Source organism: Macaca thibetana, chromosome 15 (genome assembly GCF_024542745.1).
Source record: "Macaca thibetana thibetana isolate TM-01 chromosome 15, ASM2454274v1, whole genome shotgun sequence".
Taxonomy (NCBI): domain Eukaryota; kingdom Metazoa; phylum Chordata; class Mammalia; order Primates; family Cercopithecidae; genus Macaca; species Macaca thibetana.
The window spans coordinates 86067447-86081667 of record NC_065592.1 but is presented as its reverse complement, the minus strand read 5'-3'; the positions used below and the strand labels follow the sequence as shown (position 1 = coordinate 86081667).

Genomic DNA, 14221 nt, shown 5'->3' with positions numbered 1-14221 from the left:
GATTGCTTCTATCTCATTTGTTATCTTCTTACATTTTGGAGTTGCAATTGCATGCCTGCAAGATCTTTTCATCATGTATGACTCTCATTTTTGTTTTTGTTTTTGTTTTCCTCTTTTATTCTCTCATGATGGTTTCGTCTAATATTTACCATTGATATATATTCCTGTTTACTAATTTTCACATTGGAAGTATCTGATTTACTGTTAGACTCATCGATTTGGTTCATCGTTTCAGTTAATATACTTTTCAGTTACAGAATTATAATTCAACTTTTTTTGAAAAAGACTTTGTTCTCCATTGGCATTAGCCACCTTATTGTTTTTTTTGTTTCAACGTATTAACCACAGTATGCTTAATGCTCATATTTTTTATCCATTACCCCAACCACCTGCAAATCTCTTTTCATTGTCTGTTCTCTTGACCCTGTGTCTTGAAATGCCCAGTAAATATGATTTAGTTAGGAACTTAGTTTTGTTTTAGGCAATTAAAATACAGAAAAACTACCTTCATCCAATAAAGGATTGAGTTAGTTAAAGGCTATGTTGCAGTCTTTGTCAGAAATGGTTTATTTTTGTTTCTCTGTTGCTCACACACTAAAAGTCTTCAGGGCTTTGAAGGAATGTTTATGTAGAATTTTTATCAGAACACTTTCTCTGAAAATTCCTCAATCATTATTATTATTATTATTTGTCTCCTCAGCACCAGGAAACCACTGAAAGCTCTGCTTTGCATCTCACTTGTGGTCTTTTTTGTTCATCTTCTCACCCTATGGAATGTGAACTAACTTGACAATTAGCAGATGCCTTGAGGAAAAATGTGGTAGAATATCAGAATTGCATTATTGATTTTCCATTGACTTAAGTGTTTTGGTGTCTCAAGTCCTTTCATTGTTGGTTCTTTTTCATGCATAAAACTAATTCCTAAAAATGTTTTAGAAGTTTCATGTTTGTTCTTGTCAGGTATATAGTTCTGCTTCGAGCTACTCAGTCACATTCAGATGCAGAAATTCTTAATTCTTTTTCAATATTTGCTCCAAAAAGCACCTTTTTTTGATGCCTCAAAAATAAGTATATAATTAAATGGTTATGTTTTTGGCAATTTGTTCTTTCCTATAAAAGTCTGTTGTCTGTTTTGATTTACATGTATTTGAAGTATGTAACAGATCATTTGTTTATTATCAGATATGATTTCCATTTTGATGGATTTTTCTCAAACTGCATTTAGAGGGTTCCTGGTGACAAGCTAAGGTTCTACAGACCTTGCATTTTAGATTCAACTCAAAACTTAAATTAAGAATTTCTGAAAGGTAAAATAAGAAAGCAGAACAAAATAAAACAGAAACTTTCTTCTTTTTAAAAACTTCACTGTCAAATTGTAACTTTGTTTTCAGGAATAATGTTTCAGACTATATGGCTTCTTAATTTAAGACAAAGATAAACATTATACGTCCTATTACATATTTTTTAAGTTGTATGCATTGCATCAGTAAATATTAGAACAGAAAAATACTTAAAAAGTTATAGATTCTGACTTAATATACAAGTTAAATAATATTTGAAAAAAGACCACCATAGAAACCCTAAGTTTCTATCCTATGTACACCAACATGGATTATTAATTTAGAATAATGGTTAGGTAAGTCTAAATGATCATTACATATTGCCTCCATTCTTGTAGTCTTAAAACATTTAAAAATATTAATATATCTAAAATACATTTTTACATATACTCATTTGATTTTAGAAATGAAGAGCTGAAATGATTAAAAAGAATTATTGAAGATGTACCAGAAAATAATTTGTGGCTCCTTTTTAAAACATGAGTAAACGTATTAAAATCTCCTAAAATCAAATAACATTTCCAAATAAGTCTTGCTTGAAAGAAAACTTACTCCATAATTTAATCAAATAAACATCTCTCTCATTCATTTGTATCTTACTAGCCTTAATATAAATTATGGCATTTCTTTTATTATTTTGGGTATAGGCTTTTAAAAGCAAACTTTGAAGACACATCTGTGTGTATGTGTAGGTAACACAGAAGTTTCAAATATTCATATCCATTTTTCAAAAGCCACAAATAAATGATACTGAAATTATCTTTGTATACAACAAATAGAGTCATACAATCAAATGCTATGCTGCATCTTAGTGATTTTCAAGTCATTACTCAATTCAACATTACATCTAATGTTTTTAATTCATATCATTTATACATTACAACTAATTGGATAAAATTAAGCATGGACTTCAATTGTTCTGTGTATTTTAAGTTTGACATTTTAGCAAATACTTCTTTCTGATATCTGTATTTTGTAATATATCCAGCTCAATTTTGACTTTCCAGTCTGATTATCAAGCTGGTCGTATTTTGAGAGCTCTCTTATTGTAATCTAACTTTTGACAAATATATTAATCTATCTGAAAACAAATATAGTAAAGCTTTACCTCCTTCTCCTATTTCATTTGTCTCCCAACTGTTTAGTGTAGAAAAAAAAAATGCAATTCAGCAAATTCTTTTTTGGCTTCCTCAGCCAATTTTCTGGGAGTAAGTCTTCCTTTCTACATTCATTGTTCCTTAGTTGATTATGAAAAGTGAAAAATAGAATCATCATATGAGATTTTTTTAAAGAGGAAATGTATATTCTCTCAAAAGTATGAACATGACACAGCTTTTGGAAGAATGAAAGTGATGAAGAAAAGGGATAGAGGTAACTGATGATGTGGAATTTCAACTTGACAAAGAGCAACAATACATTTCTTATAGACAGACTAAAATGCAAAGCCATCTTTGGCCAGTGCGCTATTTTGCTACATTGTTTTATTTAAGTTTGATAGTGATTGGCAAAATTCCCAAGCAAAATGTGTCACCTGTTTTCATTTCAGGTTTGGACCAATTAGGTTGAGAAACTCTCGACTTTCACCTAATTCTATTTCTGAATGTGCCTCTGTTACAAAGATCCTATCTGTCCCCTGAGGTTTGATGGATCAGGCTTGCCCCAAACCAGCTGACAATTATGACAAGCGAGGCCGGCAGTATTTATCTGAGCTCAATCCAGAATATTTCTAAAAACATAAAATGTGTTTAGTTTCCTAAGCATTCTCAGTTAGGTGCTCATCTTTTCTTATTTTCATCCACAAGTCTTGGGTTTATGTGTCAGGTTTGCTTTGCTGTTTCACCATTGGCACTCAAATCAGACCATTAAAGGGAAAAGTAAACACTTTCTAAAAATTCCCCACCTATTTGAAACTATTTTTCATTTGCTCATTTTCAAAATAATTGGAAATTTTTTTTTCTTGTAAGTTAGAGCATCTATGTTGTGTGAAAGCGTGCTATTTATGAAGTCCAAACCACAATGTCAAGTTGCATATATTTTCATTTGTTATAAGATGCTAATAATACTAAAATGCCATTAGCCTTGGAAAAACATATTTTATTAAAAGTTCACAGGAACTTTTTAACAGCTGAAATATCAATAAATGATGCCCTATATTTACCACGTGCTAAATGATGAAGCAGTGATGGGACAAGATGTAAGAAAACACATCGAGAAGGAGTGAGTGTTCATGAGAGGGCTGGCAGGTTTCAGCCTCCACTTGCCAGTGTTTCACGACTGACCCACAGCAGGATGCTAAAATGGGATTTTTTATGCTTGATTTTCAGTTAGGTTCTTTCTTTTTTCTAGGAGCATTCCTATTCCATTGTTTTCATTATTTTGAAATATACAATAAATTATTTGAGGGGATTGTTAATGGGTACAAAAAATATAGTTTGATAGAAGGAATAAGATCTAGTGTTCAGTAGCACAATAGGGCAAGTACAGGTTTTTTATGTAGGAAATATATATATATATATATGTATGTATATACATCTCCTAAAATTTGCCTTGGTAACCATTTCTTAGTATACTATTCATTGGCATCAGTTACGTTCACAATGTTGTTTAACTATCACCACTATCTATTTCCAAATATTTTTATCATCCCAAGCAAAAAAAAATCTGTGCACATTAAACAATAACCTTCCATATACCCTCTCCTTCGCCTAAATATAAATTATCTCTAATCTGTGTTCTTTCCTTATGAATTTGCCTATTCTAGATATTTCACATAAGTGGAATCATACAATATTTGTTTTTTTGTGTATCTGGCTATATTAATGTAGCATGTTTCCAAGGTTTATCCATGCTGTAGCATGTCTAAGTACTTCATTTTTATGGTTGAATAATATTCAATTGTATGTGTATTCCACATTTTGCTTATTTATTCATCTGCTGATGGGCAGCTAGGTTGTTTTCACTTTTTGGCTATTGTGAAGTATGCTGCAATGAATGTTGGCATACAAGTATCTTTTTGTGTTTGTTTTCAATGCTTTTGAGTAAATACTTAGGAGTGGAGTTGCTGGGTCATATGATAATTTGATGTTTAACTTTTCGAGACGCTTCCAAACTTCTCTTAGCAGGTGCACCATTTTACATTATCACCAGCAATGTATGAAGGTTCCAGTTTCTCCATAACCTTACCAACATTTGATATTTTATGGGATTTTTTCAATTGTTTGTGTGTTTGATTTATTATAGCCATCCTAGTGGGTTGAAGTAGCAAATCATTGTGCTTTTGATTTGCATTTCTCTATAAATTAAGATTCTGGACATCTTTTCATGTGATTACAAGCTATTTGTATGTTTATTCTCATGAAATATCTATTTAAGTACTTTGCCCATTTTATAATTTTTTTTGTCTTTTTGTCGTTGACTCATAGGAGTTCTTTATATGTTAAAAAATCACGTAATAATTTGCAAGTTTTTTTCTATTCTATACATTGTTTTTTCACTTTCTTGATAATGTCCTTTGATGTTCAAAAGTTTTAACTGTGTTGAGGTTTAATTTATCTATTTTTTTCCTTTGTTTCTGATGTTTCTGGTGTCATAACTAAGAATCCATTGCCAAATCTGATGTCATAACAATTTACATTCACATTTTGTTCTCATTTTCCTGGTTTTAGCTTCTTTTCATCATTTCACTTTCAACCTGTTTGTGTATTTGGATCTAAATTAAGTCTTTGTAAACAACATACAATTGCATCGTATGGTTTTTAAATCCATTTTTCCAATCTTTGCATTTAGAGTAATTACTAATAAGGAAGGATTTGCGTTTGTCATTTTATTATTTTTTTCTGTGTTTTATATCTGTTATTTCTCATTTCTTTCATTATTGACTTCCTTTGTGTTTACTTCATATTTTATGGTGAAATCTTTGGATTTTTTTCTAAGTTGCTTTGGTTACATATTTTGGATATTTTTATGGCTCTTACCATGGGGATTACATTTACCCTCCCAAATTTATAAAAATCTCATTTGAAATTGTTACCAATGATAATAGTAAACAAAAACTCTGCTTTTAGGTAGTTTCATTGCCCCTTTTACGTTGTTGTCACACATTACATCTTTATACATTGAATGTAGATAGATAGATAGATAGATAGATAGATAGATAGATAGATAGATAGATACTTTAACTCATGGGATCTAAAAAATAGAACTATAATGCAAAATTACAATAGTATTTTTTTTATAATTGCTCATATATTTACTTTTACCTGTGAACTTTATTTTTTTAATAGGCCCCTTTTTAAGAGCAGTTTTAGGTACACAAAAAAAATTTTAAGAAAAGGTAAAAAGATTTTACCTATATCTCCTGCCCTCATACATGCATGATCTCCCTCATTATAACATTCCCTACCAGAGTGGTAAATTTACTGTAATCAGTGACGCTACATTGACACATCATTATCGCCTAAAGCCCATAGTTTATATTAAGACTCACTCCTGTTGTTGTACATTTGATGAATTTGGACAAATGTATAATGCCATGTATCCATCATTATAGTAGGATATAGAATAGTTATACTGCCCTAAAAATCCTCTATGTTTTTCCTATTTATCCATCTTTCCTCCTAACTGATGGCAACCACTGATTTTTTTATACTTTCTCCATAATTTTGACTTTTTCAGAAAGTCAACTATGTTTCCACGTAGTTGGAAACATACAGTACGAAGCCTTTCAACCTGGCAACCTTCACGGATTAATATACATTTGTTTTCTCCATGTCTTTTTGTGGCTTGATAACACCTTTTATTCTAGTAGTCAATAATATTCCATTATCTGGATATACCACAGTTTATTTACACATTTACCTACTGCAGGATGTCGTGACAACTTCCAAGTTTTGGCAATTAGGAATACAGCTGCTATAAACATATATATGTTGTGTTGTTTTTTATATAGACATAAATTTTCATTTCCTCTGGATAAATAGCAACAAGCACAATTGCTGGATGGTATAACAGTATGTTTAATGTGTAAGAAATTGCCAACTGGTTTCCAAGGTGCCTATACCATTTTGCATTTCCACCAGCAATGAATGAGAGTTCCTATGGTCCCAAATGTTGTTGCTACCTTTTGGAGTTATCACTGTTTTGGAGTTTAGGCACTCTCTGTGAGTATAGTAGGATCACATCATTATTTTACTTTTCAATTCCCTAATGACATATGACATACGGCATATTTGCCACTGGTATTACTATTATTATTAACTATTTGTGGTGAGGTGTGTGTTAAAGTTTTTGGCCCATTTTGTATTTGGGTTGTTTCTTTTCCTATCATTGAGTTTTAGGAGTTCTTTGTATATTTCAGATGACTGTCTTTTATCAAATGTGTCTTTTATAAATATTCTTAGTCTTTGATTTGTCTTTTTATTCTCTTGACGATATCTCAAATCATATATTTTTTAATTTTAATAGTGCCTAACTTATCAATTCTTTCGTTCATCGTTCATGCCTGTTTTCCTCAGTACTGACAAAATGGGTTCGTCAATGGAGTTTTAAGACAGTACTTAAGTTCTCCACATTACATATTGAAGTGCTAAACCATAGGATCAGTCTTTAAAACAGGTGTTTAGGAACCAAGTTTGCATTAAACCTTTAGGTAGCTAACCATCCACAGCCTATCAAAAGAAGTCAGGAAGGGAGAAATTTCAGAGTTATTCACCTCTACCCCGAGTCTTAGTTTTTGCATGGAAAATAGATATGTAGCTTGATGCATGGAAAATGTATATGTGGCCAGGGTAAATTCCATAGGTACACTGAAATTTAGAGGGCATATTATACTGGTATCTTTTTCATGCATGCAAATAAGGATGATGTGAGCCTTTAAGCTGCTTCTTTTTTTCATTTAGAAATTTTGTGCAACAGCATTTCTTAAACATGTCAAAATTTCCCTTTATACTTCCCATATCAATAAAAAAAGGAATGTGAAACTAAAATAGCTAATGAGGAAAATCTTCTTTAAGCTCTATAGCTGTTAAAGCATTACTTGTGATAATTATAAAATTATAATTTATCAACCTAAGGAGAACAGAGATAACATATATTTTGTGAATTCTTCTTCATGGCCATACACTGTTGGGGCCAATTTTTATGTGAGTAAACATTTTTGATTTATGAAAATAAAACTATGTCTTAATTACTTTCATTGGGAAATTGTCATTCTAAGAGCTCTTAGTGTTAGAAAATTTTAAACTTACCCCCATGCCCAAACTAAAAACATTTAAAAACTTGTATGTAATTGATAAGAAAATTTTCAAATCTTTTTCACTCCATTGAATAATTGTTGATCTATTTCTGGTTCATTATATTTGCCTCTCGAAAGAATTTGACTCTGGTTGATCGGTCTTCATTCTCAATTAAAATGGTTTGAACTGCCTCTACAACTCATATTTCAATTTTTGGTTAGAAATATTAAGAGATAATTTGTAAGCCAATTCTAGAAGTATGGTGTAAGAATGAGGACGTTTCACTTGTGTCTCTCTATAAACAGATATTCCAGCTGAATAATCACCTTGCTTTCGAGGTTCTTGGCTAGTTCCCATGAATCCGTTATTTCATTCAATCATCAAGTGTCTCCTATATGCCTAGCATGTTACCACACCATGGGCATATAAAGAGAAGTCAATCAATAAGGCATCTTCCTTTATTCAGCTTGTTCTGATGTACCTGAAAGCAACATTTAAAAGATATTTAAAATCTACATTTCTTATTTAATTCTACCTCTGTAAAGAAAGTTATCAGGAAAAGCTTTCTGGCAGACCAATAACAATTTCGGTAGTATAGTAAGGATAGGTTTTGTCCCCCTCCTAATATTTAATTTAATGCGACAATGATTTTCTACTTTTGCTGTTGTTGTTATTGTCTTGTTAATTTCTTCTGTTTTGTTTTTAGATTACTGCCTACTGTTGTGACACTTTGTTTTGTCTCTCCTTTTTATTGACAAGTAAAAATTTTACATATTAATAATGTACAACATGATGTTTTGATATATGTATACATTATAGAATGGCTAAAGCTAATGAATATACACATTATCTTAAATACATATTATTTTTGCAGTAAGAACATTTAAAATCTACTTTCTTAGCAATTTTCAAAGATAAAATATATTGATATTAACTGTAGTCACCATGACACATAATAGAACTCTTAATCTTATTCCTCCCATCTGACTAAAATTTTGTGTCCCCAATCCCCACCCTTCCCCTCAGCCTCTGCAACTATCATTTTGCTCTCTGTTCCTATGAATTCAGCTTTTTTACACTCCAGGTAATGCATTATTTGTGAGATTATGCATTATTTGTCTTTCTGTGTGTATTTCACTTAACATAATATCCTCCAGGTTCATCCATGTTGTTGCAAATGACAGAAATTCCTTCTTTTTTAAGGCTTACTTGTATTTCATTGTTTAAACACAACACATTTTTTTATGCATTCATCCATTTCATATTCTTTGCATATATACCCAATAGTGGGATTGCTGGGTTATATGGTAATTCTATTTTTAATTTCTTGGGGAACCTCACACTGTCTTCATAATGGCTGTACTAACTTATATTCCCAACAGTATGTAAGGGTTCCCTTGTCTCTGTCTCCTCACCAACACTTAACTTGCAGGTGTAAAGTGATACCCCATTGCAGTTTTATTTTGAATTGCCCTGATGATTAGTGGTGTTGAACATTTTTTAGTATTCTTGTTGGCTATTTATATATCTTCTTTTGAAAAATGTCTATTCATGTTCTTTGACCACTTTTTAATTGGGTTATTTGTTTTCTTACCACTGAGTTGCTTGAGTTCCTTATGCATTTTGAATATTAACTCCATATCAGATGTATGGTTTGCAAATGCAATTTCTCTTCCATAAGTTATCTCTTCAATCTGTTGATTATTTCCTTTGTTGTGCAGAAGTTTTTAAGTTTGATGTGCTTCCTTTTGTCTACTTTTGTTTTTGTTGCCTTTGCTTTTGTGTCATATCCAAAAATATCATTGTTCAAACCCAATGTCACATAGCTTTATCCCTCTATTTTCTTAAAGTAGTTTTACAATTCTAATTTTACATTCAAGTCTTTAATGCATTTTGAGTTGGTTTTTGTATATGGTGTGAGATGAGGGTCTATTTTCATTCATCTCCATGTGAATATCCAGTCTTTCTAGCATCATTTCATGAACAGAATGTCTTGGGATCTTTGTTAAAATCTATTGGCCACACATTCATGGATTTATTTCTGGGCTCCCTATTCTGTTCCATTCATCTATATGTCTGTTTTTTTTTTTTTTTTTTTCCCCTCAGAATGAAACATTTATTAGGCATTTATGAACAGAAGCCAAGTCAGGGATGGTACCAAGACAAGATGGCAGATCCCTGCGCCATTACCCCTACCTCCCCAGCTCAGGGCTTATATAGCATAGGGAAAGGGTAATGCGTGCTTCAGGAGGGATGTGTACAGCCAGGCACAGTGGCATACGCCTGTAATTCCAGCATTTTGGGAGGCTGAGGTGGGTGGATCATCTGAGGTCCGGAGTTCAAGACCAGCCTGGCCAACATGGTAAAACCTCATCTCTACTAAAAACACAAAAATTAGCCAGGCATGATGGCAGGTGCCTGCAATCCCAGCTACTCAGGAAGCTGAGGCAGGAGAATCACTTGAACACAGGAGGCGGAGGTTGCAGTGAGCTGAGATTGTGCTACTGCTGTCCAACCTGGGAGATAGGGTGAGACTCTCTCTCAAAAAATAAAAAATAACATTTAAAGAGATAAAGTAGAAATCATAGATGAATTCTTGGAACTGGGATTAATCAGAACATGGCAGATAAGCATCCAAGATGGAATTGCTTTATCCTCGTTCAAGGTTTCCCTCATTCTTCACTCTGACCATGCTGGCCCCTTTGCTGTTTTTTCCTCAAATACACATGAAATGCGTTTCTTTCTGTCATGGCAGTCATTTTGCTGCCTGTCATGTCAGCACTGTTTTCCGTCAGCCCTTCAGTCAGGTCACTGTTCAAATGTCAGCTCTCTAGAGAGGCTCTTCCTTATCATTGTACCTAAAATAGCCTCCAATCACTCTGTGTCCCTTTACCCGGCTTCTTCTTCCTGCTATTTCATACTACCTGAAAAAATACTCAAGTTTGATCTTCCCAGAACATAAGCTCATAAAAGCAAGAACTGGTTTCCACCTGTCCTCTCCTCTACCCCAGCACTTAGAAGAGCAGCACAGAGTCAGCTTCCAGTGAATGTTCATGAATCAAGTCACTGCTTGGCAGCATTCAGCACTGTGACCACAGCCTCTCCTGTCTTGAACTCTTTCTCCTTTTCTTATCCTCTTCTGCTTTTCCTCCTCCCACTCTAGTAGCCACTCCTCTGGGGGCTTGTCCCTTAAATGATAATAGTCCTTACTGACCTATTTTCTGTCCACTTTTTCTGTTTTTGAGACAGGGTCTCACTCCGTTGCCCAGGCTGGAGTGCACTGGCATGAATATGGGTCACTGCAGCCTCCACCTCCTGGGCCCAAGTGATCTTCCTGCCTTTGCTTGCCATGCCATGTACCCAGGGCCACAGGCATGTGCCACCATGTCCAGCCAATTTCTTTTCTCTTTCTTTCTTTTTTTTTTAGAAATGGGTCTCACTTTATTGCCCAGTCTGGTCTTAAACTGCTACACTCAAGAAATCCTCTTAACTTGGCCTCCCAAAGTGCTGGGATTACAGGCATGAGACACCGTACCTGGCCTTATGTTTTCTTTTCTTAAGTTACAGGGTCTCACCACCTGGCCTAGGCTGGACTCAAACTGCTGGGCTCAAGTAATTCTGCCACCTCAGCCTCCCAAGTAGCTAGGACCAAAGGCATGAAACCACCGTGCCTGACTTGTTCAATTTCATTGTACACACTTTCTTGGTATTTAAACAGCAGCTATTGCTCTTCATTCTGTAGCTCTACGTCAGATTGATGCTCTAGTCCTATATATTCAAATGATGACTAGACGCTGCCACTCTGCTCTCTCAAAGGCACATTGAGCTTAGCCTGTGTACAAAACTCTCCCTCTTCCAGTCCAGCTTTCCCCTCCTGTATCACGTGTCTCTCTACATCTGGAACCATTGGCAGCTGCTTTTATAAGGCACCTCGGTCTGGCATTCAGAAAACCACCCCGTCTTGCCAGAGCTGCTTGGTCTTGGTTAACAAAAGCCGTATGCAATCTAAATCAAGTTTTCAATCATGAGAAATCACATTCCTTCTTTTCCCTCTCTGATATACTACAGTGTGTCTTATTTTTTCTTTCTCAATTTTAATAAGCAAATTGTACCACCATCTTATCTTGAGATGCTCCTTTTTAAAAGCTGTAGACCACATTAATGTAAGTGTATACTGCTGGCAATGTTTTCCATGTACAATGATCTGTAGCCCTCTTATCTCAACTAGTTGCACATTACTAGTTCACATCCAGTTCAATTTATAAATTAAGAGAAGTGCCATGGGCCAGGCACGGCGACTCATGCCTGTAATCCCAGCACCTTGAGAGGCCAAGGTGGGCGGATCATGAGGTCAGGAGATGGAGACCATCCTGGCCAACATGGTGAAACCCCATCTCTACCAAAAATACAAAAAATTAGCCGGACGTGGTGGCAGGTGCCTGTAGTCCCAGCCACTTGGGAGGCTGAGGCAAGAGAACAGGGTGAACCCAGGAGGCAGAGCCTGCAGTGAGCCGAGATTGCACTGCTGCAGTCCAGCCTGGGTGACAGAGCGAGTATCTCTCTCAAAAAAAAAAAAAAAAAAAAAGAAAGAAAACAAAAAAAAGAGAGAAGTGCCATGTGTACAAAAATCAGTGCATATTTATGAACTTTTTTCAAATATATTTCCACACATCTTATCTAAATACATAATACAGAAGCCTGTGTGACTTGGGCAATGTGGCCCAGGAGGGCTTGAGACTAACACATCCACCTTGGCAAAAGGACATAAAATATCTCTTAAGATCGGAAAAAAACAGCCTTTTGTGTATTTACTTAGTTTATGAAATGTACTCGAAATACTATTCTTATTTTATTTTTCTCATTTTGTTTTTGCACCAAGGAGACTGCAGTCAAATAAAATTAAACAGATAATACAAGCGCTCGTTGGGGCAGCTGTACTGCAGCAGCATGTCCATGCTCTCCTGGTTGTAGGCCTGCCGGGCCTAGGCCAGCGCTGTGTTCCCTTGAGCATCTGGGCCATAACATCCACCCCGTACCAGATCAGGAGCTGCACCAGGACCACATTCCCCTTGCAGCAGGCCAGATGCAACACGGTGCAGCCGTCTCTCTCCCGGCAGGTCTCCTTCACCTCCTCCCGGGAGCCATGTGCCAGTGGCAGCAAGTCCTCATCAGTGGTGGCCCACAGCAGGTGCTGGCCCAGGGACAGCTCTGTGCAGGGTGGCGGGGCCAGGAAGAGCTTCTGCTTGTACTTGGCACGAATTCACCGTTCCTTCTCTTCCCTTGTGGAGTCTACTGAGGGTTTTGTCCGCCCCTAGTTGTTCTCTTCCCAGACGCTGTTGGCTAGCTCCTTCCCTATGGAGAACATCACCTTGATGTGCCGATTGGCCAGTCATCCAGGTCCAGAGATTGGACTTGGGAAAGGTGGGTGCCAAGATTTCGGTGGATTCCTGAGCACTTAAAGCACATGAGGACTCCCAAGTTCAAACTGGCCCAGTTAGGATTCTGGATCTCGCAGTCCACACAGTGGGAGTTCCCGCGCACGTTTCTGATGGACTGCAGGTCCATGGCCTCGTTCTGGTTCCTCAGCTGGAACTTGCTCTTGCTGCTCTCACATGACTGCAGGCTGGCCAGGATCTGGCTCTAGATGGCTTGAAGCCAGGCGTCCCGCTCCTCATACGTCATGGCTTCAAAGTGCCACGTTCGGCCAGTGAGGGACACAATGATAAAGTTTTCTTCTTGTTCTTCAGCAGTGCCGGACAGGCCATGGTCTTTTAAGTTGTTAGTGCTTTTCTTCCTTTAGTGCTTCTTTCTGTTGGCGTGAGGAGAGGGGGAGGGTAGAGCTTGGGAATAGTGGTGCTGGAGATACTGGGGCTGGAGCATAGGGAGTCATCCAGCCCTGTGACTGCGATGTGTAAACCGCTCATGTCCTTGGCTAAGCCATTGGTTTTAGAACTGGAGATGGGCGCGCAGGCGGATGTGGCCTCTTCTCCTGGGACTTTCACAGTGGTTCTCCGAAGGTTAGTCTCTTTACCATGAATATTCTTCATGTAATAGTGTAAATTCGGATGATAGGTCAGCACGTCATTGTCACACGGTGTGACATATTTCTTTTTCCATTTCTTCAGCCATTTGCCACTTAGCTTTAATAGCATGCCCTGTTTAATGGGGATGGCTCTGCCGCTCCTGATGCTGTCCGCACGACTCTCCAGGCCTTTCCTCTCTTTGTCTCGGTTAATCCCTTTCTGAGAGGTAAACAGGTTGGACCAGGCTTGGACTGCTTGCAAACGGGCGTGGGTGTGTTGGCAGTGGGAGGAACATCCATCCGAAGTTCCTCCTGGCTAGTGCTGGGAGTCGATGGAATGGGGGAGGAATAGTCACTTAAACTCCCACCTCCATTACATGTCTGGCTGATGTGCACAATGGAAACCGTAAATAAGTATAGCCGTCATCAAACATGCTCAAAGAAAAGCACAGGGTAGTTGTTTACTTGAAGCCAATTTCCTCTATGAGTTCTATACAAAGCCTCAGTAGAGTGAGTCCCATTAGCAACCAAGTTGAACTGTTTGAATGTAGATACACCTGAATTGCTGACTGCTTTTGTAACTAAATACTCCTCTTCTGTCTTCCAATGAGTGGTCTTTTTTGTCT

The 14221-nt window shown here is 36.4% G+C and overlaps 1 pseudogene; it reads right to left on the bottom strand.

Annotated features, from left to right (window-relative positions):
- Positions 1–12462: 12462 nt before the first annotated feature.
- On the bottom strand, positions 12463–14006 carry LOC126937318 (arf-GAP with GTPase, ANK repeat and PH domain-containing protein 11-like; annotated as a pseudogene).
- Between the last annotated feature and the right edge of the window lie 215 nt (positions 14007–14221).